This window comes from Mirounga angustirostris, unplaced genomic scaffold (genome assembly GCF_029215605.1).
Source record: "Mirounga angustirostris isolate CCGP_5_RB_7025 unplaced genomic scaffold, mMirAng1.0.hap1 SCAF_16, whole genome shotgun sequence".
Classification (NCBI taxonomy): Eukaryota; Metazoa; Chordata; class Mammalia; order Carnivora; family Phocidae; genus Mirounga; species Mirounga angustirostris.
The window spans coordinates 13,697,593-13,718,667 of NW_026991724.1; the positions used below are offsets into that span (position 1 = coordinate 13,697,593).

A 21,075-nucleotide genomic window follows, 5' to 3' on the forward strand; every position below is an offset into this window, starting at 1 on the left:
CCCCCCTTTTAACCTGTTAACTCCTTTTCAGAATTTCAGACCTCAATTTTTTTTTTTTAAGATTTTATTTATTTTTCGACAGAGAGAGAGACAGTGAGAGGGAACACAAGCAGGGGGAGTGGGAGAGGGAGAAGCAGGCTTTCCGCTAAGCGGGGAGCCTGACGCGGGGCTCGATCTCCGGACTCTGGGATCATGACCCCAGCGGAAGGCAGACGCTTAACGACTGAGCAACCCAGGCGCCCCTTCAGACCTCAGTTTGAAAGTCATATCCTGGAAGATCCAAATTAAGTCAGATCTGGTGGGCATGTACTCTTTTATCAAGTACCTTACACTGCAATTAGAAATATATCTGCCCTTTCAGTCAGTATTTATTGAGGCATACTCTGTGCACGGCAATTCGGTTGGCACTAGAGATTCAAACAACTTCTTGTTCTCCTGTATCTTGGACTAAAATCTAAGTGTGAGCTTACTTTTGTTATGCGCTAGGTGTACGGTGGTCGGACAACCCATGATGAGGTCAACAGTGTCAATGAAAGCAGGGGGATTGCCCTAGTCGAGGAATACTTGAGAAGTGGAATTAACTAGGCCAAGGGGAGGGGGGGGGGCATGTTTTACAAGAACAAGGCCAAGAAGCCTGCAGCAGCGGCAAGGGGATTGTGCTGCAAGACCGAGAGGAAGAAGCTGCGAGACGCCAGGCCAAGCGGGACCCGTGAACGTTCAGAACGTTCTTTTGCCCAAAATCAATGGAGTTATTATGAGCAGGGGCAGAGGTATAATCAGAATTGATTAATATTCACTTCCCCGTTAGCCTTAAAGTTCCTGCGGCTTACTCATTGCTGCATCCCCGGAACCGGAACTACACTGCACGTAACATACGCTCACTGGGGTAACGGACTGAACTGCGGCGCGTCGGTCACCCAAGGGGGCCACACCTTCTACTGGCGGCCCACAGCCTCAGCCCCCATTTCCTGAAGTGGCCGCCGCGACGGGTGAAGGAATGCGGGGGAAGGGCGGACAGCCCGCAAACCGCCCCGCTCTCCTCGACAGCCACGCCGTCGCCCGACTCCCTCCCGGGTCGGCCTCCCAGAGGCCTCGGGAATCACGGAACCGCCACCTTGGGGCTCGGGACGGAAACCTCCCAGTCCGCACTCACCTCCCGCAGTGAGCGGCTGGCGCTGGACCGCAAGGGCGTGGCAGGAGGCGCGCCGGAAGTGCGTCACCGCCAGCGCGCCTCCCGGACTCGCGCTTCCTTGGCTTCAGGATGCTGGGGCTTCTTCGGATTTCGCCGGGCTGCCCGACGCGCGCCGACCCTTGCGGGGAGGAGGCGACTTTCTCTCCGAAGGGCTTGCGGTGGCACAGACTTTAAACCTTCGCAAGGGGCGGAGGAAGCCAAAGGCCATCCTGGATGAGCGCTAGTATCTGGGGATTCTCTTATTTGGCTGTACTCAAGCTGGTTCTGCTCATTGGACCAGGTCTGGTTTCGTTGTAGATCTAGGAGTTGTAACTACAGTGTGAAAAATGCATTTTAAGTCAGGCAAGAGAGAAGTTAGAAGGCTATTAAAAAGGCCCCGTCACAATGAAGAGCTGGTTGGTTGGCAGCAAGCTGTTCTATAACGGGAAACAGCTGTAACTATAGATACACACAAACATATTTATACGTACACGTGTATTCAGCCTTCTGGATGGTACCTCTCTAGAAATTAATCTTTAAGTATTCTTACTTACACATTACACATAATCAGCATCCAAACTGCTCCAAAATCGCCAATGTTTATTCTGTCTCAGTGCCCTTGGCTTGACAAAGAACAAAATGTTGGAGATGTGCCTTCTTCAAGACTTCATACATTTCTCTAAAGAAGTATTTTAAAATATTACATACCAGTTACCTAACAGCATTAAAAAGAGGAGCATAAGCCATATGGGACACCACTGTAATCTGAGTCCAATCAATGCATACTCTATGTGGTAGATATTGTGGAGTGGTTCACTCAACATCTTTTCCAGCCTTCTGGTATGCCTTTCTGTACTGCAAGATGGAAAGCTAAGACTTCAAGATCTATTATTCCACTGAGGGAACTGAATCCTAGGAAGATGAAACATCAGAGATCTCACAGTGATGTAGGAAGCTTCTTGGCCATTTTTGCATTATGACCCCGACTTTTATCTCTCTTCTCATTGCCTCAACTCAGTCACTGAGGGCCTCAACATCACTTGGGGATCTGCAAACGCTTCCAGTCCCACATCTCCATAGACCGATAAATAGCAGGGCCTGATGAGGTTGGACTGTAAGCTCTGTAATTCAGTTCAAATTCAACTAGGTAAGAACAATACTCTAGGCAAGAAGCCTATTGCTCTGATACAACCAGATAGTCTCTTTGGGGGGGGCGGGGCGCTTCTGGCTGGACAGGGGTTTGGCACTTTGGCTGCTCATGTTCTAGTATTTGGGGATTCTAATGTTGGGGGATAACTACTCATGTTCTTAGAGGCTCAGGAGATGGAGTTGATGAAACTTAGTGAAACAATACAGACACACCATAGCACAGTATGGCAGAGATGGAAAATACAAAAGAGGTTAAGAAATATGAAGAATAAAATGAGAATATCCATTATACAGCTAATAAATATCCAAAGGAAGAGAATATTAAGTATGAGAACAAGTGAGAAAGATATAGGGAAATGGGTACTCATATTTTATTCTTGAGAATGTGAATATACAGATGCTTTGGAGAGCAACCGGGCAATATCATAAAACTGAAAAACCATATATGCACTATGACCCTGTAGGTTATATTCCTATAACCTAAAAAACTCTTGCACACATGCACAGAGAGTCATTTTGTATGAATAAAAAAAATGATAAGCCCCAAAACTTTGATTCAGTTATGGTTAAAATTTTAATACCGTAAGCCACAAGTAACAATGGTATTTAATGAGAGACTTTGAATATTCTTATACATGCTTTTGAGAAGTCAATGCCTGCATTTCTCTAAAGAAGTATTTTAAAATATTACATACCAGTTACCTAAAAGCATTAAAAAGAGGAGCATAAGCCAGATGGGACACCAGTGTAGTCTGAGTCCAATCAATGCATACTCTATGTGGTAGATACTGTGGAGTGGTTCACTCAACATCTTTTCCAGCCTTCTGGTATGCCTTTCTGTACTGCAAGATGGAAAGCTAAACACCAAATGTCCCATATTCCCTGCGGGTGGGTTTCTTTCTTTTTTTTTTTTTTTTTAGATTTTTATTTATTTGTTTTAACACAGAGAGAGCACAGTAGGCAGAGCAGCAGACAGAGAGAGAGGGAGAAGCAGGCTCTCCGCCGAGCAGGGAGCCCGATGCGGGGCTCGATCCCAGGACCCTGGGATCATGACCTGAGCTGAAGGCAGCCGCTTAACGACTGAGCCACCCAGGCGCCCCTCCCTGCGGGTGGGTTTCTGAGTGGGCTCCACTGATAGATGTATTCATGCAGGGACTAACTTATGTGATTCAAGTGTGCAGCTCACCACAGAGGCAGCATTGTTCAGAAGCCCCCCAGCTGTAATCTAGAAGGCAGTTTCAAATCTATTGCAGGAATTAGAGTCCCTTTGATCGTATAGGCCTGCAGTATTGCTGTGGGAATCATTCCCAGAAATTAAGCCAGAATCTATTTCTTCAACCTTCCCAGTGATTTTATAGGTTTTTTTCTTAAACCTTTATTTATTTGAGAGAGACAGAGACAGAGAGAGCGAGTACGAGTGGGGGCCGGGGGCAGGCAGAGGGAGAAGCAGACTCCCTGCTGAGCAGGGAGCCTGACATGGGGCTCGATCCCAGGACTCTGAGATCATGACCTGAACAGAAGGCAGACGCTTAACCGACTGAGCCACCCAGGTGCCCCGATTTTATAAATTTCTAAAACCTTGTAATAAATCTGGTTTATTTAAACTAAACTCTTACAAATACACACTGCCTTATTATAATAAATTTGAGTTTCTAATGCATCCATTAATAAAGAGACAGCACTATCACTGACTACAAAAGTTTTATATTTGCCTCCTAGGGAACCTACTCTAAATGGTGAGATTATGATTACTGCAAACTTTTTTACAAATTTATTGTGGAAAATTGTTTTGGCATGCTCTACTTGCTAAAAAAAAAACAAAACACTTGTTAGTATATGCTTGTTGTAGGAAATTGAGTTTATTCACTTAATATGTAATGAGCATATTACCTCTACTGATTTCTTACTATTTATAAGTCATTACCTTCATTCTGTAACCCCTATTATATAAGTAGCATGTACTTACCAACTATTAAACATGAAGACCCCTTTGCTTTGGCTTCCTCCCTACAGACCTCTTTGAGTTCATTTCTTTAACACATACGAGGATATTCACTCTGGCACTCCTTGAAATAGTAAGAATAGGTTAAGTTAGCTGTAGAGAATTCCATTCATTTGTTAAAATGAACTAGAGCTATTACCAGCTTCAACATGTAAATCTCATAAAAATCATGCTGAGTTTTAAAAAAAGCATGTGACAAAAGGACACAGTGCAAAATGTTTATACATTTTTTAAAATACATAAAATTATAAATATATATAATATTTATGGATAATTTCTAGAACTTACATATATAGTAAAAGCCCAAAAAGAAAAACATGTATAGTTCAATGATACACAGTAACCTCAGCATAGGTGTTTACACTGGGAGGAAGTGGAAGGGGAGGAGGGTCAGGGGAAGCAGGACTTTAGCTGTGAAATATTTTTGAAATGTTGGCAAAATCCCAGTATTTGCTTAACCTAGATGGGGGGTACATGAGAATTGATTACTTTTAGTACTTTTCTATATCAGTTATTTCACATTAAAAATAAAGATTTAAAAGTAGAAATAATGCCTTTATCACATTCATTATATTATTAGACTTTTATCCTGGAATGGACTGTCAGGTGATGTATTAGTTCTGTTTTAATGCTGAAGCCTTACAGATGTATTTTTAGAACTTGCTTCCACGGGGTAGACCCTAGGCTGTCTAAATTGGGAGTAACTCTTGCTTTACAGTCACTGGATTTCTCACCTCTGTAATGCATAATACCATTAGAACTATAGCTGAAACCTTTCTCACACTTCATACATACAAAGTTTCTTCCTATCATGATGCCCACTTAATTTTGCTTTAACAATAAGGAATTTAACAATATTGCTATAACGATATGGAATACTTTCCCAAAGCACTTATACTGGTAGAGTTTTTCTCCAGTATAGATACTCAAATTGGGAGGTCCTTTCAGAACTACAGTTAAAAAAAAAAAAAAAAGAAAAAGAAAAGAACTACAGTTAAAGCCCTTCTCATACAACACACATTTGTTAAGTTTCTTCCCATGGCAGGCCTGAATGCCCAATTAATTTTGCATTAACAATGTGGGGGGCTCTTCCTTAGTGTAGGTATTCTGATATTAACTCACTTGGAAGATACACCTGAAGGCTTTCCTGCAATCACTTCACTCATAAGGTGTCTCCCCAGTGTGGATTTTCTGATGCAACAAAGTCTGAAGTTATACGTTTAAGAGCTTTCTCACACCTAATATATTCATGGCTTCTCCCCGTTGTGGATTTTTTTATGCTGAATTAGTTTTCCACTGATGCTGAAGCCTTTTCCACACTCTTTACATTGAAATAGCTTCTCTACAGTATGAATAAGCTGATGCTTTCTACATTGGGAGCTACATCTGAAGACTCTCCCACACTCGTTACACTCATAGTCTCTCCCCAATATGGATTCTCTTGATGTTGAAGATAGAATTACAGCTGAAACCATCCCATATTCCATACACAAATAAGGTTTATCCCTATTATGGTTTCTTTGATGCCTGATTGGATTTGCATTGACATTGAAAGCTTTCCCCACATTCATTACATTCATAAGGCTTTTCTCCAGTTCAATTCTATGATGTCTAATATAGTTAAGAACTATATTTGTAATCTTTTCCACATTCTATATATTTGAAGGGTTTCTCCACTGTGTAGCTTAATGCCAAGTTAGTTTTGCACTCATATCTAAGGTTTTCCCTCATTCCTTACATTGAGATAGCTTCAAAACTCTTCTGTGGACTTTTCTAGTGCCAAGTTGGGAGTTAGCACACTCTATATGTTTGAAGGGTATCACCCCCATGTACATTCTTCAGTGCTGAATCAGTTTTAAATTAAAGCTGATAACCTTTCCCACATATCCTATATTCATAGGACTTCTCCCTAGTGGGAATGCTTTGAAACTTATAAATATATCTGTACATTGATTAAAATAACCTCTCCAGTGGAGACTCTAATCCCCTCCACACCTGCTGGAAAAAAACCTTTTATTCCCCTCATCTTCCCCCACCATGGATATTTCCTATTGTCTCTTCAGTTCATAGTCTTCTAGAAAGGTAGTTCCTTGGAAATGTTTCTCTGGAGTTTACTAGAGAGCATAATCTCTTCCTTTGCTATATCTTTTGTTGTTATGAATTCATTTGCAGTGTTGTTTACATCATCTATATTTAGAAGTGGAAAACAATATTACACTTAAGAATTGCTCCTAAGGGGCGCCTGGGTGGCTCAGTTTTATGAGCATCTGACTCTTGATTTTCGTTCGGGTCATGTTCTCAGGGTTGTGGGATCAGCCCTGCGTTGGGCCCCTCATCAGGCTCTACACTGGCCATGGAGCCTGCTTGAGATTCCCTCTCTCACTCTCCATCTGCCCCTCCCCACTCTAAAAAAATTAAAATAGAAAAAAAAATTTTTAAAAAGAATTGCTCCTGAAAAAGCAACAGGATCACAAAATCACAGGACTATTAAATATCATTGTCCAATCACCTCAACTAACCAATGACATGCTGAGGCTATTATAAAGGAAATATACAGTATCTCCCAAAGGAAAATGGTCAAAGTAGAAAAATAAACCAGGCCTTGTTGCCAGTTACATGTTCATCCATCACCAGTATTGTACTTTCCCTCATCCTACATTTTGACCCAGCAATTCTAAGTATGTGAGAGAAAAATTATTTCACATGTCTACAAAGAAACAGGTCTAAGAATGTTCACTGCATCAGTTTTTCAAAACAAAAAACTCCAAACAACCTTAATGTCCATTATTAAGACAATGGCTAAACCAACTGAGCTTTATCCCACAAAATGAAATATTATACTAAACACAAGTGGAAATGAATGAACTTGAACTATGTGTTTAAATCTCAATTACAGGGGTGCCTGGGTGGTTCAGTCAGTTAAGCGGCTACCTTTGGCTTAGGTTATGATCTCAGGATCATATGATCTCAGGAGCCTGCTTGAGATTCTCTCTTTCCCTCTCCCTCTGTCACTCCCCCTGCTCACGCTCTCTCTCTCTCTCTCTCAAATAAATAAATAAAATCTTTTAAAAAAAATCTCAGCTACACAATATTCAATTTAAAAAGTAAACTGCAGAAAGATATACCATTTATGTGGTATATACCATAAATACCATAATAAAGATATACCATTATTTATGCAAAATAATGTTATGTTGTTTACGGAAATAACCATATATAACAAGTTTAAAAGCATCTATGGGCACAATTAACACCATATTCAGATGGTAAACTGCCTCTGGAGCCACAGAGAGGGAAAGGCAATTTAATACAGGGGACTTCAATTACATCTGTACTGCTTTAGTTCTTAGAAACATGGGAAACAGCCATAACAAAATGTTCACATATGATAAAACTAAGGGGAGGTACATAGAGGTTTATTATACTCCACTTTTCTACACCTAAAATATTTCTGAGAATGTTTTAAAATCTCAACAGTACCACTAGTAGAACAAAAACAGGAGAAATATCTTCCAGAATAGCAAGGGATGATAAAAGAGCAAAGAACGCCAAGTCCACATAGCAAAACGAACTAAATAAGACAGCAATAATCATAAAAAATTAAAAGCACTTAAGATGACAGATGTCAGACCAAATTTTATCACAATAAATATAAATAGGTTAAAATATTCTTAAAAGCATCAATACAGCAAATGGATGAGACATACTCTGCCTAGATGACTGGGTTACTTTCCATAAGTACAAGGGTAAGGGTAAATAAGCCTGTGAATAGGGTGATTGCCTTCACCTAGATAGCCTCACAAATGGGAAATCTTGTGTTTCTAATATCTGGAGAGCCGTTCCTCTTTTCACTAAGGACAAGACCCCATGTACCCATGAAGTACACTATCCTAAACAGAAATTCCGAAATTACTAACTACTAATACAACAAATTAGATATAAGTGAGCTCTCTTTTCACTAATTACCCTCTTGTAGTTCATTACAATACATTCTTTCTTGATATTTCTTACCAAAGTCCAGTAATCATTAAAGACTGGGAACAATAACTTCTGTGTGTTATATGTGATTTCTTGTACCAAACTGGTAGTTTTGGATGCTCCCAAACAACTGGATACTACAACAGCCTTGGTTAAAGCTTCAGCCCTTGGTGACAGAACCCAGGAGGCTGTTCAGTTTCCTAGGACCCGGAAGCCTCCCCATTTTAAATGTCTAGCCCCTTAGGAGGTGGGCTCCTTGTCTCCCCCTTTCTCACGCCTGGGCAGTGCCACCCGCACACACTTCTCTCGTGCTCCCCATCCCTGGGTCACTCTCTTTCCAGCTCTAGTAGTGGAACTTGCATCTGTGAGGTCTCCAGGGAGAAGCAAGCACAGGTCTAAGGCAGAGGCACACAGGAACTCTGCACGTGGCCGTCCTTCACAGGAACCACTGAGGCTGGTACCCCCCTTTGGTGTGTTCCTTAGAGCTTGGCCCCAAGCAGTACCAAGCACAAGAGATGTAGAATGGATCATAAACAAGAGAAGATCAAGGCTCAGGGAGTTTTTCGGTAAAGCCATAGTAATCATACTCTGGCATCAAATGGGGGAGAAAAAATGAATAACCTTCAAACACGTGAAAAGCCTGACCTCGTCCTAAATATTAAATAGCACTCCGGAGCGCCAGCTACATTTGCACAGCACGATGGTGACATCTAGTGTTGGTTGGATATATATCAGCTAGCTCTGCAATTTACTTGAAATTTAGAGAAATAGGTTTCTTGGTGCCTCCCATTCTCTCAGGATTCCTGCAGGACCAAGAAATTTGTTTTTGTTTTTGTTTTTTTTTGCAGTTTGTAACTTGCCTTTTAATTTTCTTAACAATTGCTCTTATTTTTCATATTACTGAAATAAAGTTATACAACAAACTGGATGGCTTTTTTTTGAGAGAGAGCACATGGGAGCAGGGAAGGGCACAGAGAGAGAGAATCTTAAGCAGGCTCCACACTGGAGCCTGACGTGGGGCTTGATCTCACAACCCTGAGATCATGACCTGAGCTGAAATCAAGAGTCGGATGCTTAATGGACAGAGCCACCCAGGCGCCTCTGGATGTTTTTTAAATTGAAATATATTTAACATACAACATTGTGTAAATTTAAGGTGTACAACATGTTAATTTCATACATTTACATATTGTAATATGATTGCAATTATAATGACAACCAGGATCTCTATCATGTTACATAATTATAATTTATTTTTAGTGGTTGGAATAATTAATTCTAGTCTCTTGGGAAATTGGTGATATAATACAACATGTTGTTTATATTCACTATATTGTACATTAGATCTCTAGGACTTATTTACTACTGGTTGCAAGTTTGTACCCCTGAGCAACATCTTATCTTATCTTCTTTAAAGAATTTCTTCATGGTAGAAAGAGGATGGAAAGAGTGTTGTGTGAGCCAATCTACAGTTCCTGCCACATGGGACTGAGGAGCATACAATGTGTAAATATTATGTACACCACTTAGGTTTAAAACATGTTTCAAAAGTATTTGATATGCCTATTCCTTAAGCCAGCCCTACTTATTATTAGTACTATTATAATAACTTAGATGTCTTTTTATTTGATGCCATACAAATAGATCCCCTAGCACAAGACCATGGCCCACAGGGGACCTCCAATCAACAGTAGATATTATCTTGGCACCAGTAAGGTACACCTTGTGGGTCCTGGAGTGTTGCTTAGACCTTTCATTTGTTCAGGTTCCTTTCGTTATCGCTCTGTAAAGGTTCTCCATAAGTTACAGGCTCAGCTGGCTTTGCGAGGCTCTTGAGATGTTCACAGACTCTTTGTTTTCCAAAGTTCTCTTGATAGAAACAGGTGCTTACTAGATAGGATGAGTGGAACTGCTCACCTCGCTTAGAATATATCCATTCTTATTTCATCAGTATTAAATAACAATTTATAAAAACTGACTCCAAAAGTCCCGGGACTTTCTACCAGGGTACACTTCCCAAAGGAAACTCCATCAGAGCACTGGTTCTCAAACTTGGCTGCACATTGGAATCACCTGGGAAGATTTTTAAAAATAGGATGCCTTGGGGCGACTGGGTGGCTCAGTCAGTTAAGCAACTGCCTTCGGCTCAGGTCATGATCTTGGGGTCCTGGGATCCAGCCCCATGTCGGGGGGGTCCCTGCTCAGCGGGGCGTCTGCTTCTCTCTCTACCTCTCCCCCCACTCATGCTCTCTCTCTCTCAAATAAATAAATAAAATCTTTAAAAAAAACATAGGATGCCTGGGTCCCACCCCCTACAGCAGTGATTCTCAACTGAGCGATTTGCAAATGTCTTTTTGTTGTTACAACTGGGGGAGGGTCCATAGGCTTCTAGTGCATAGAGCCCAGGGATGGTGCTAAACATCCCACAATACATAGGGAAGCCTCCCGAAACAAAAAAATTACCCGGCTCCACGTGTCGTAGGGCCAACATTGAGAAACCTTGTTAAAGATTCACCTGTCTAGGTAATAGGTTCTTTCCGGGCATGGGAGTTTTAAAACCTTCCCGGGTAATTCTAATATGCAGCAAAGTTTGAGGGGAAAAGTTTGGAGACCTGTTGCCAGAGAGTATTTGAATATGTGGCTAAATTCCTTTTATTCCAGTATTAACTGGAAAATGTCCACATCTTCCCATTTGATTGTAAGTTGGGGGTTGAAGGTGGTTGGAAGGAGGAAGGTTAGTTGCTTCTGTGAGGAACTGCAGGTTTCCCACAACATGCTGGAACAGACATCGCAAATTTTGCTGCTTATTATTCACCTCACTTGGGAGTTGGCCTCTCTGGTACAGCTTAGGAGGATCATTAACTACAGCCAAACAGTCATATCCTGGAAACAGGCCACTAGGAGTTACACCTGGGAGAGGCAACTCCTTTGCAAGCGAACCTCTGCTCCTGCGCTGGAGGATGACAGCTGGTGCCTCTGGGGAGCATCCAGGAAGTGCCACCACCATTGTGCAACTCCAGGGGGCGCTGTCCACATAGAACACAACGTGAAAGGCGCTCCCTGGCTCCCATGTCCCCACAGGAAATTTTTACACTCACCAGACGGCCTAGACCTTTAAATCAGACCCTTTTAAATATTTTGCCAAATGAAAATATCCAACCAGCTCCATGTATTTATTCTGATATTTATGTTTTCTCAGATAATGCTGAGAATATATATATATGATATATATACATACATACAATATGTGTGTATTTATAACTGTGTATATATAATATAAAAATGTTTTTAATGAAACCAGTTTCATATCATACAGAACCAAATGTGAACTCGCTTTCTTCATTTAACTTTCTATATTGTCCATTTCACTGGTCCAGACATGTAGATACATTATTCCATTTAATAGCTGCAGAGTATTACACAGTGTGGAACTGATGACCATAAAGAATAGTTGTTTATTGGATACAGGCAGACTGAACACAGGCACTTCCTGAACCCTATAACATGATACTGAAAGTATAAAAAGGATGGGAATCTACAAGGACATGAGAATGAGACAGGAGATGAAAACAGAGGAGAGATGCCAACACAGTCTGGGAAGATGGAAAGGGATAGAGAAGTGGTAACCAGAGAAAACTGGAACGCCTGCCTGCAGCAGGGTGGGGAGGAGGGTGGCTAGGACACGTGGGTAATACCATGGGCAAGCTGATTCACCCCGTGGAAAGGCTCAGGAATCAGGCATCAGGTATCAGATACTTTGCAAGATGGAGATGAATCATAGGACAGAAGTACAAGCAGAAATTGGATCTGCAGGTCCTACCCCCATGTACACAGCCCAGAGACTTCTCCCAAACCCTACAACAATACGCTTATGCTCTGGGGGGAGAAAATAGCAAATGGTCAGATTCAAGTAGTGGATTTAAAACAAGGAAATGAATGAAAGTCTGCAAACTCAACAGAGAAATATTGCAATGCCTCAACACTGCCCCCTGCCCCATTCTCCCACCTGGCTCTCAAACACTGTCAAACCAGGCTTATATCCTTTGCATGGGAGCCTAGGAGAGCCTTCTTTAGAGGCAATGGGCAATGAATAAACCCACATTAACAGACATCTTGGGTAAGAGTCTATCAACAAAAAATTTGGAAGTTTCTCAAATTTTTCTTTACCATAAAAGATTGGATGTGATTCTAAGGTCCCAAACACGGCCATGTCTATGGGTAGCTTGAATGTAATTTAAATAAAAAGGAAGTAGAGGGAATCCTCTAGAAATAATGATCAAGGATATAGGGCATATTTTATGTTAAAACTGGGAATCCTAGGAACACAGTGATGGGGGTAATGGGGAGCTTTTGGAGGATGTCAATCTGAGATGGACCAGAATGAGTGAGAATCAGGAGCAGCAACCAGGATGTCTTCTTCCTAATTTCCATCAGGAAGGCAAGGGGGCTCGACAGTCATCAGGGGACAGAGTATCACCACTGCACAATCCAATACAGGAAACATCCTGTGTGTACCTATTATACTCCAGGTTCTGGGTTAGGGAACATATATGCATATAGGACTAAGATGCTGTTCTTGTTCTCAATGAACTAGCAACCTATCCAGGGGAGACTGCCAGTCATAAAGCTCCCTGCTGTCCTGGGCAGACATGAGGGTTCCAAGACTCTCTGTTACTTTCATAGCCCCCTGCCTAGGCACAACTTTGTGCAGATGCGCCCTCATTTCCTCACTCTCCTCCAGCCTGACACAGAAATGTCTTTCCCAGAGCACTCCTTCTCAGTTTGCACAGCCAAAGGTCCCTTCTGACTTCATGTCAAACAAACAAATAAGCATGTAAAAAGCTCACTATGTGCAAGGGGCTAGCTAACTTTGGCATTCAAAATTAAATGTCTTCAAAACATAAGAGGGCTCATTTAGCAGATAGCAGAGAAAGATTTGGTATCATAAATTGTAATTTTAGGGGCACCTGGGTGGCTCAGTCATTAAGCGTCTGCCTTCGGCTCAGGTCATGATCCCAGAGTCCTGGTATCGAGCCCCGCATCGAGCCCCGCATCAGGCTCCCTGCTCGGCGGGAAGCCTGCTTCTCCCTCTACCTCTGCCCCTGCTTGTGTTCCCTCTCTCGCTGTCTCTCTGTGAAATAAATAAATACAAATCTTTTAAAAATAAAATAATAAAAAAAAATTGTAGTTTTAGTCTGCACAGACCCTCAAGCCACCCCACTGAGAAGGAAAGTATTTTTTATTTTTAGTTCTGCACCTCTAGATGGAAGAAGGGTCACTCAGACAAAGTGTCACAAAGCCTTGAGGCAAGAGCACGATGCTGCCAGAGAACAGAAGGGTACTAGACAAGATCTTCAGAAACACAGTGGTTTACGCCTACAGCTGTGGACCATAACATTTTTGCTTGCACACCTCCTAAAATAATTTTGTAAAAACTAGGTAGTCATGGCCAACAAGCACGTAAATAGATGCTCAATATCATTAGGGAAATGCAAATCAAAACCACAGTGAGATACCACTCTATAACTACCAGGTTAGTCACAATTTTTTTTAATGGAAAATGACAAGAGTTCTCAAAGAGGCAGAGAAATTGGAACCCATGGTTGCTGGAAATGTAAAATGGTGCAGTGGCTATGGAAAAGTCTGGCAGTTCCTCAAAAAGTGAAAGAATTATCAGCAATTTTGCTCCTAGGTAGAGACCCAAAAGAATTGGAAACAAATATTCAAATACTTGTACACTCATGTTCATGGCAATGTGATTCATATTAGCCAAAATGTGTGAACAAGATGGATGTCCAACAGCTGATGAAAGAATAAGCACAATGGGGTATATACAGACAATGGAATATTTTTCAACCATAAAAGGGAATGAAGTGCTTGTACATGCTACAACTTGGATACACCTCAAAAACATTATGCTAAGTAAAAGGAACCAGACACAAAAGGTCAAATATTGCATGATTCCATTTATAGGAAACATCACAATAGGTAAATCCATAGAGATAGAAAACAGATTAGTGGTTGCCAGGAAACAGGTGGGTTATTAAGTTATTGCTTAATGAGATGATGAAAATGTCTTGAAATAGAGGTGGTGGTTTCACAATATTATAAACATACTAAACACCACTGAATTGTATGCTTTAATATGGTTAATGGTAATTTTACGTTATGTGGATTTTACTCAATAAAAAAATTCCATAAAAGAAAAAAAACAAAATAGTCTCCCTACATATTTTTAGTTAATATTTAACATTTCTGAACTAAGTATAAAGAATTGCAAATGAAGTAATTTCCGGTACATCATATGATATTGATGCACTGCTGGGTGTGCAGAGGGCAGCTCTCCAGTATATCATAAATAACATTTCAAAATAAAACTGTTACATCATTCTTTTAAATATATCTACATAATCTTAATGCTCTAATTTGATACCCCATCGCCTATTTTTTTAAGTTAACCTCTATCCCCAACGTGGACCTTGAACTCACGACCTGAGATCATGGGTCGCAGGCTCTACTGACTGAGCCAGCCAGGCACCCAACCCTATCACCTATTTTTAAAAGTACATGAACAACCTCTTCTGTAACTATAAGTTATCTTATATCATTCCTTTCTCTTCTTGGAATTATATTTCCATTACATTTCCTCTTAGATTTTTATCTTTGTGTAATTTTTATTTTTTTAATTATTTTTTTAAGATTGATTTATTTATTTGGAAGGGGAGGGTGGGGGGAGGGGCAGAAGGCAAGGGAGAGAAAGAATCCCAAGCAGGCTCCCCACTGAGTGCGGAGTCTGACACCGGGCTCCATCTCACAACCCAGAGATCATGACCTGAGCTGAGACCAAGAGTTGGACGCTTAACTGACTGCACCACCCAGGCCCCTCTTTGTGTAATTTTTAAAGTTTTTTTCCTGATCCCGAAGTCTCCAAATATTCAAAATTTCTTTTGGATTCGGTTTGTACAGTTGGTATTAGTATACAATTGATCAAAAATACATAAATATTACAAACTTTGATAAATAATATAAACAACTGGGGCACCTGGGTGGTTCAGTTGGTTAAGCAACCAACTCTTGATTGTGGCTCAGGTCATGATCTCAGGGTTGTGAGATCAAGCCCCAGGTCAGATTCTACGCTTGGGACTCTGGCCTGCTTGGGATTCTCTCTCTCCCTCTCCCTACCCGCTCTCTAAAAAGAAATAATAATATAAACAACTATTAAACATAAAAAGAAAAAAATTGTTGAAAACACAGGTCTCTTAAGAGAATGGATGGGGCTTTTCTCTTTTTTCCTGTTTGCTCATGCATTCATGAATAAATATTATATTACCTCCTGCTAATATGAAAGAGTTCAGTATAAACTCTCATTGCTTGTTTTTGTTTCTACACATCTAAGCACTGTTCATATAAACAGGCTTGTTATACCAACGTCAGTCATTCAGTCCTTTCAAGGTATATGCCCAAAAATCACACAGTGATAAATCATCAAAAAATTAGTTTTAGTGATCTATCAGCTGACAGCTAAAGTAGGTACTCCTTCAATGAATTTTTTTACATTTGTTTTTATCTTTTAATTTTTATTATTGAAAAGTTCAAGCCTGTATAAAGGTAGAAAAATAATAAAATGAATCTCCACGTGACCACCATTCGGCTTTGACAATTTCACCAACCCATAGCCAATCTTCTTTTATTTCAATCCTTTCCTGCTGTCTGTCCTCCACTCCCACCCCTTCACCACTATTGGATCATTTTGAGGCAAATCCCAAGAATCATCTTGGGATGAGAATAGAGAGAATACCTCTATAAATATTTCTTAAAAATAAGAATACTTTTAAAACAAACCAGTACACCTAAGAAATATAAATCATCCAATATCCAGCCATTGTCTAAATTTCCCTGGATTATATCATACATACTTTTGTTTTGATTTGGTTCAGATTTCAGTGTTGGTTTTTCAACTTAAGATTCTAACAATGCCCACAAATTACATTTGGCTGATTTTTCTCTTGCCTTTTTTTTTTTTTTAAGTAGGCTCCATGTCCAGCATGGAGCCCAACATGGGGCTTGAACTCACAACCCTGAGATCAAGCCCTGAGCTAAGATCAAGAGTCAAGAGTCCATGGATGCTTAGCTGACTGAGCCACTCAGGCACCCCTCTTAAGTCTTTTTTTTATTTTAATTTTTAAAAATATTTTATTTATTTATTTTTTTTAAAGCTTTATTTGTTTATTTGAGAGAGCAAGAATGAGAGAGAGTACATGAGAGCGGGGAGGGTCAGAGGGAGAAGCAGGCTCCTCACTGAGCAGGGAGCCCGATGCGGGACTCGATCCAGGGACTCCAGGATCATGACCTGAGCCGAAGGCAGTTGCTTAACCAACTGAGCCACCCAGGCGCCCAAAGATTTTATTTATTTATTTGAGAGAGACAGAGCACAAGCGGGGGGAGGGGGAGGCAGAGGGAGAGGGAGAAGCAGATTCTTCGCCAAGCAGGGAGCCTGACATAGGCCTTCATCCCAGGACCCTGAGACCATGACCCCAGCTGAAGGCAGACATTTAACTGACTGAGCCACCAAGGTGCCCTTAAGTCTTTTTTTTTAATCAACAGATTCTTTCTCCTTGTTTTTCTTTCCCCTTGCAATTGATTTGTTGAAAAATTGGGTAATTTGTCCTGTAGATGTGTTTTCCAAGTTCTGGATTTTGCTGATTACATCTCCTTGGCCTCTGTATTTCCTGAAAATTGATATTTAGATCTTGAGGCTTGATTAGATACAGATTTGATACTTTGGCAAGAGTCCTTCATAGGTGGTTTGTTTGTACTTTTTATTTCATTGGAGGTACCTAAAGTCTGGGTGTCTTTTTTGTGTGTGTGATAGGCTGTATCCGTGGGTTTAGTGTTATTAGCTGTATCTACCCATTTCAAAGGTCCCCATCAGTTTTTCATCTGATGGTTTAGCAGCCATTAATGATCACTGCCTAGATCCATCATTTCATTACATGTTCTTCCTTCAATTTTAATGAAAATAAATAATTGGAAACCAGAAAATAATTTTTTCCCTAATTAGAGTCATTCACTTTCGTAATTTCTGAAAAGTAGTATACTCAAATAACTTCAAGAATTATTAATTATCAGATTACATAATTGTTAATATTAAGAATTATATAATTATAATCAGTTACGCCTGTTACTTTTTTTTTTTTTTTTAAAGATTTTGTTTATTTTTTGACAGAGAGAGACACAGTGACAGAGGGAACACAAGCAGGGAGAGTAGGAGAGGGAGAAGCAGGCTTCCCGCAGAGCAGGGAGCCCAATGCGGGGCTTGATCCCAGGACCCTGGGATCATGATCCGAGCCAAAGGCAGACGCTTAACAACTGAGCCACCCAGGCGCCCCTGTTACTCTTTTTTTTAAGATTTATTTATTTATTAGAGAGAGCGAAGGGGGGTGCGCATGTAGGTTGGGGGAGGGGTAGAGGGAGAGAATCTTCAAGCAGACTCCCCAATGAGCATGGAGCCTGAGGTAGGCTCCATCCCATGACCCATGAGATCACGACCAGAGCTGAAACCAAGAGTCAGATACTCAACTGACTAAGCCACCCAGGTGCCCCTGCCTGTTACTCTTTCATGTAAGAGACACCTCGTTTAATCTGATATACTCAGAAAATATTGGAAAAACCAAATATTAATTCTAATGCACCATAGCTTGAATTCAATATTTTTTCAATAAAAATAATTTCCTTGGGGTGCCTGGGTGGCTCAGATGGTTAAGCATCTGCCTTTGGCTCAGGTCATGATCCCAGGGTCCTGGGATCGAGCCCTGCATCGGGCTCCCTGCTTGGCGGGGAGCCTACTTCTCCCTCTCCCTCTGCTGTTCCCCCTGCTTGTGCTCTATCGCTCTCTCTGTCAAATAAATAAATAAAATCTTAAAAAAAATAATTTCCTCATCCCACATTTTAAATACACTTTTTAATTTTATTATTTTTAAAGATTTTATTTATTTATTTGACAGAGAGAGACACAGCGAGAGAGGGAACACAAGCAGTGGGAGTGGGAGAGGGAGAAGCAGGCTTCCCGCGGAGCAGGGAGCCTGACGCGGGGCTCGATCCCAGGACCCTGGGATCATGATCCGAGCCAAAGGCAGACGCTTAACGACTGAGCCACCCAGGCGCCCCCAAAATACACTTTTTAAAAAAGTCTTGGAGATATGTCTCATTCCACTTATGAAAAACACTCACCATATTACCTAATTGTCAACTCTGATCCTCATTTTCAAACCAATAAACTAAATCAGAATTAATTTCCGCCTGACTTTTAAAATTCAAGTAAATGTGTTAATAGGCATTTTTGAGGAATATTATAACAATTACTGAGGAATAAGTTATGGAATACATATTGTACAACACATGACTAAAAGCAGGTAAGATTCAAATAATGCAGCTCTTTTTTTTTTTTTTTTATTTGAGAGAGAGAGAATGAGAGAGAACACATGAGAGGGGGGAGGGTCAGAGGGAGAAGCAGACTCCCTGCCTAGCAGGGAGCCTGATGTGGGACTCGATCCAGGGACTCCAGGATCATGACCTGAGCTGAAGGCAGTCGCTTAACCAACTGAGCCACCCAGGCGCCCTAATGCAGCTCTTATATAATTAATTTATTCACATTTAGAATAATTTATAAAAATAATTATGCTATTTGCCATCACTTAATTATAATGTTCCAATATAATATTCAACTAACATTGTAAGTTATTTACAAAGCAAGACATATGAGGAAGGTATATTTCTTTGATGTCTGCATGTGCATATATAAATATCAGGTATTTAGCTTTTGAAACTAAAATGATGGAGGAGCCGGGGTGGCTCAGTTGGTTAGGCGTCTACCTCTGGCTCTGGGCATGATCCCAGGATCCTGGGATCGAGGCCTGCATCAGGCTCCCTGCTCGGCACTGGAGCCTGCCTCTCCCTCTCCGACTCCCCCTGCTTGTGTGCTCACACACTCTCTCTCCTGTCAAATAAATAATAAAATCTTTTTTAAAAAAAAGAAAAGAAAATGATGTATAAAAATCAGAATTAACTTTACTACTTTTGCTTGACATCATGATTGAACTTTCCAATGAAAGAGAAAGGCATATTGCACTAATTAGCCCAACACTTGCATCTTTAAACATTTTATAAGTGAAATAGGATGAGGACTAAGTGCTACTGGAATAAATATTTCAGGACATGTTTTGATAAAAGTACCTTATTAACTACTGTATTGATTAATGCACAGAAAATCTGAAAGAAATCACATGAAACTTTTGTTGGCAAATTTATCCAGTATATCTTGAATAATTTGATAGTTCCCTTGAAAGGAATCAGCATTATTAACTTGTACCCTTTTAGAGGTACCTTTTCTTTCCATAAAAGACATCCTGGGGTGAGTATGGAATGAAATGTACCGAATGGAACAGTTTATCTTAAATACGGGGGGGTAGGCATTTTGAGGATTTGATGTTTGCTTTGATTTCCCAGGGTTGTTGCTAGGAGCAAAGTTTTTTCAACAATAAACTAGAGATGGGAGAGGTGAAGTCATCTGCAACCCACTATGCCAGTACACAATATCTGAATTCAGACTGTCATAATTCAGGCCAATTCCTTCCTCCCCCCCAAAAAATGTACAAGACAATATAAGACAAAAGGTAGGTGGGGTTTTTTCTTTTGATTAATTATTAAAGGAGCCTTTTCAGAAATCTATATTTCAAAGTGTCTCTTTGTTTGGTGCCCCAGAGGTTTTTGACTCCCTAGGGCAGTTCAGGGCAGGTTAAGAGTATGCATTCTTTATATCAAGCAGAAGGGCAGATTATGAAAGCGGTTGTGGGAAGGAGAACCCAAGGGAGCAATCAGCCCTGCTTCCACACGAAGTTGAGGATCTGGAAATAGATGCTGCTATTCCCACTTTGAAGACCACTGACCACTGACCTCCAGCTTTGAGGATATTTCCTTGGGCTGGGAAAAGGCAGATACAGCAGGCTTCACCACTGACTTGCTTTGGAATTCGGGGAACATTCTTTAGCCTTCTTGTTCTGATCTGGCAAGTTGAACCAATGTCTAGTTTCCAGTTTCTTTCCATAGTGTTCTGAGAATTAAACATGAGAAATAGTTACTACTACTACTTAGGTTTCAAATAGTACTTTTAACTTTCCAGAAGACTTTATTGTCTGGATCTATGTTTTCCTCCCAACTGTCCCTCAAAGGCAAGTCTTCCCCTTGTGTGGAAGATGTGAGTCATGGAGATCCAGGGCAAGATTTGGCCAAAGATCTCACAGCAAATAAATGACTTGGTTGGAAATAGCACCTTCTTTCTCCACATGCAGAGCATGAAGAAATCACCAATTATATCAAATACCATCAAATTAACAGAAAGTATGAAGCATGTCCACTGTGTATACTATATACAATACATAGTATACCTAAGTTTATATAGTGCATCTGGATTTTTTTAAAATATCATTTTCATAAAGTAACAGAGGCCAATGAATATTCTTAGTCTGCCCCATCAAACTGTGACTCGGTTAACTGAAGAGCAAGAAAAAAAACCCAAAAACATAAAGCTCCCCAAAGCAGTTTCCACCCCAAGATGCATATTCATTCTTCACTGTCCAGTGATGTGTGATGCACTTTGTACTTCTGTAACCACCCTGCAAGGTGATCCTTCCCAGGGCAGAATGATGTCAGCCAAACAAGGAAGTTATTTCAGGATAGATTATTATTTTTTTGCTTCATTTGAAACAAAGTTTTAGTT

General features: G+C 40.6%; 1 pseudogene; it reads right to left on the reverse strand.

Moving 5' to 3' along the window:
• The window catches only part of LOC123855992 (zinc finger protein 19-like), a 25,052-nt pseudogene extending 13,745 nt beyond the window's left edge, over positions 1–11,307 (reverse strand).
• Between the last annotated feature and the right edge of the window lie 9,768 nt (positions 11,308–21,075).